The sequence below is a fragment of the Arachis ipaensis genome, chromosome B6 (genome assembly GCF_059453495.1).
Source record: "Arachis ipaensis isolate K30076 ecotype BB chromosome B6, ASM5945349v1, whole genome shotgun sequence".
Taxonomy (NCBI): Eukaryota; Viridiplantae; Streptophyta; class Magnoliopsida; order Fabales; family Fabaceae; genus Arachis; species Arachis ipaensis.
Window position 1 is genome coordinate 77,479,767 of NC_142441.1, and position 4,273 is coordinate 77,484,039.

Sequence of the window (4,273 nt, forward strand, 5' to 3'; positions counted from 1 at the left end):
AGGCTGAGAACCGAAGTGCAAACATTTAGACAGCAGGATGGTGACACCATTTATGAAGCCTGGGAGAGATTCAAAGATTTGACAAGGAAATACCCCCTGATATGTTTAATGAGTGGGTACAACTTCATATCTTTTATGAAGGGCTGAATTGTGAATTAAAAAAAGCTGTAGACCACTCATCTGGAAGTTTCCTTAACAAGAAGAAGACCATTGAAGAAGCCATTGATGTTATAGAGACAATGGCTAACAATAAGTATTTTTATGCCTCAGACAGAAGCAACAACAGGGGAGTCCTGGAATTAAACCATATGGATGCAATCCTGGCCCAGAATAAGATGATCACCAAGCAACTGGCTGAATTGACTAAGCAAATAGATAAGAATCAGGCTGCAGCTATCCACACTCAACCATCACCTCAAGGAGAGTTGGAAACAGAAGAAGGAGTTAACTAGGAAGAAGCTAATTACCTTGGAAATTCATCTAGGCAAGCTCATGATCCTTATTCTAAAACTTATAACTCTGGTTGGAGGAACCACCCAAACTTTGGGTGGGGGAACCAACAAAACCAAGGTCAAGACCACAGACTCCATAATCCAAACCAGTATAACAACTCCACTCATCAAAACTCCAACCAAAGACCATACTAGACCACATAAAACACTTATTCACAGCCACCATACCAAAGCTACAACAACCACTCTCAACACCCCAATTTCAACTAACCATCACCACATGATGATGACAGAATGGCCAAAATGGAAGCTATGCTTGCAAATCTTTGCAAGGAGTTTGAAGAAATAAAAAAATTCAAGGAAGAAGTGAGAGAGAGTATAAAAAGCCGAGGAGAAGTTATTAAGAATCTTGAATCTCAAGTAGGATATCTTTCACAGCAGTATCCGAAGTCCACTGATAGTTTCCCAAGTGACACTGAGAAAAATCCAAGAGGAGAAATGAAGAAGGTGAGATGGGAAGAGTGTAAGGCAGTTACTCTTGCAAATGAAGAAACCCTTGAAGAAGACACTAGGAAGCTAACAGAGCACAGCCAAGCAAGTTCCCAGAGCAACTTGGAGAAAAAGGAACAAGGAACTAGATCTGTACAAAGAAAAGAATTAATAAGGAAGGAAATTCCGAAACCTTATGTGCCAAAGGCACCATTTTCTCAGAGACTGAGTGGAAGTGAGAAAGAAAGGTCATATTCAAGATTCCTAGATATGTTTGCATCCCTCAGTGTCAACATCCTATTCATCAAAACTCTCCAATAGATGCCCACATACATCAAGTGCATGAAAGAGCTGCTGACCAAGAAAGGAACTTTAAAAGGGGGACAAACTGTGATAATGAACAAGGAATGTAGTGCCTCATCAAGAAGGACGTGCTCCTGAAGAAAAAAGATCCAGGGAGCTTTCATATCCCCTGCACCATAGGAGAGACAAAAATTGACAGAGGATTTTGTGATCTAGGAGCTAGTATAAATGTGATGCCTCTATCTCTTATGAAGAAGTTGCAAATCAATGAGCTGAGATCCACGGATGTAATCATCCAATTGGCGGATAAAACACAGAAGCAGGCCAAAAGAGTAGTCAAAAATGTGTTGGTGAATGTGAGAAACTACTTCCTTCCCGCTGACTTTGTTGATCTGGACATGGAGGAGAGTTACCTCTGATGTGTGAAAAACGATCCAACACAAAACACACCGGCAAGTGTACCGGGTCGCATCAAGTAATAATAACTCACGTGAGTGAGGTCGATCCCACAGGAATTGAAGGATTGAGTAATTTTAGTTAGGTGGTTGATTTAGTCAAGCGAACAAGAGTTGATTTGAGTGATTTGTATCCAACAGAAGCTAAATTGCATGGAATTTAAAAGGAGAGGGATAACTGACAAGAATTTAAAGTGCAGAAGAATTAAAAGAGCTGAATCTTAAAGTGTAAGTAATGTAAATTGCAGAAACTTGAATTGCAGGAAATGTAAATAACTGAAACTTAAATTGCAAGAAATGTAAATGACTTGAATAATAAAAGGATTTGGGAGTTGGGATTACAGAAATTAAACAAGAGAAAGTAAAATGGCATTAAACAGAGAAGTAAAGGATGAATTAAATTGTAACAGATCTAAACAAGAGAAGAATAATTGCTTGAGAAGACAAACAGAAAGTAAAATGTAGCTTAATTGTAATAACTAAAAGAAAGTTAAAGATCTCAGGGGTCAAGAGACTAGAAATCCAAGTCTAGATCTTACTGCCTTCCTTGATCCAACTCAAAGAACAATTACAAACAAATTTAAAGTTCAAAACAGTAAAGAAACTTTGAATTCAAATCATTGAATTCTTGAATTATGCAGAGAAAGGAACACAGAGATCTCAAGGTGAGATTGAGATAGAATTTCCCCAATTCTCAACACCCAAGACTCAAGCAAAGTATGTAGAAAAGAAAACAAGAAAACCCAGAGGAAGAGAACTCAATTCTCCTCCCAATTCTCTCAAAATTACAAGTGAAAATTATAAAAAAAGAAAAAGGTTAAAGTAAAAGTCCCACAGGTGCCCTCTAAATCAAACTAGCTTCTATTTATACCCTTCCTTCTAATGATCATTAAGCCTTGAATTTGGGCCCTTGGCCTTGATAGAATTGGATTGAAGATAGCCTCTGTTCATTGCCCTTGGTCTTGAGAAGAAACCTGTTTGCATAATGGACTTTGGGATCATTCACGTTTGAGTCAACGCTTGAGGCAAACGTTGACTTAAACGTCTTCTATTAGCATTATGAAGAATGGAGGTTTGCTGTCACTCACGTTTGAGGTCAAACGTGAGCTCAAACGTGATTCTCTCCAGGGTAATTTTCAGCCAATGTTTGACCTTACGTTATAGGCAAATATTGGCGCAAACGTTAAGTCCTCCTGGGTGTATTATTGAGCCAACGTTTGACCTCACGTTTGAGGCAAACGTTGGCGCAAATGTTAGCTTCTCCTGGGTGTATTATTGAGCCAACGTTTGACCTCATGTTTGAGGCAAACGTTGGCGCACATGTTGGCTTCCTCCAGGGTAGCTTTGCTGTTATCCACGTTTGAGTTAACGTTGGAGGCAAACGTTGACTCAAACGTGATCTTCTTAATGTTGCCTTCATTTCCATTCCTGCCATCCCCTTTCTTCAACCTTCCTCCAAGCCTTTTGGTCACCTATCATCACTCAACAAATGCATCAAAGCGATGCTAAAATCATGAGACTTCTTCTCATCCTTGACATATAAGCAATTATAGCATAAAACTCATGAAAATGCATTAATTTACTCATAGTTGATTGATTCCAAGTACACATGAATTTCTACCAAAATGGCTTACTTGTAACTCAAGAAAGTGTATAAAACCTATTAAAAACAAAGGAAAAATACTAGTAAAACTAGGCTAAGATGCCTTGGCATCACAACACCAAAGTTAAATCTTGCTGGTCCCCAAGCAAGCATCAAACATAAGAGAGAATGACATGAAACAGAGAAGTATGCATATCCTTATTGAGCATATAGTTGAATTCAGTCCATGGGATTTTTATGCAGACAATGGTGGTTCATTTATTGTTTGCTGTTACATAAGAGATGTTTCCTTAAAGGTTTTCTAAGTTTGCTGCTATAAGGCTTTACTTTTGCTTGTTTCCTTGCAAACTTTTCCTTCTTTATTTTGCTCAGAGAGCTTATTATTCTTTGAAGGCTTGGTGGCAAATGTTGCAGCAGCCTTTGACTTAATTTTGCTCAACATTCCTTCACCACAGACACATGGCTCACCCTTTTCTTCCTAGGATCATTGATGCCCAGCATCTCTTTGGATAACTAAATGTTTTGTGGCTAGGTTGCTCTTTATTGTGGACTTTTATTTGGCAATCCCAAATCAGTTGATCTAAGTGGTCAAGTTTTGAAATACTCCTCAGAACTTACATGTCCAAGCATATCCTAGTACAAAAACACCACAGGCATGTGTCCTAGGGTCCAAGCTATTGGTGCCTAGCCTTATCAATTGTTTTCTTTGCTACTCTTGGCTTTTTCTCTTTCTTTTTATTTCTGTTTTATTTCATTTTCAAGGAATTTTTAATGATACAAGCCTTTACAACAGCAAACTAGTTCATTTCTCCAAAGAACATATCATTATGCAGCATTTATTTTATGAGCCATGCATTAAATCAACAAATATCACCACTAACTTTCATTCTAACTTATGCAACATTGGATATGTACTTCCTAATTCAAACATTTCTCTTTTATTGAATTAAAATGGCACAGGGGACAAAGCA

General features: G+C 38.1%; 1 non-coding gene across 1 annotated transcript; it reads right to left on the minus strand.

Moving 5' to 3' along the window:
* On the minus strand, window positions 1–107 carry LOC148561428 (small nucleolar RNA R71). The gene has a single exon (XR_015887153.1). It is a non-coding gene; the product is annotated as a small nucleolar RNA R71 (small nucleolar RNA).
* Between the last annotated feature and the right edge of the window lie 4,166 nt (window positions 108–4,273).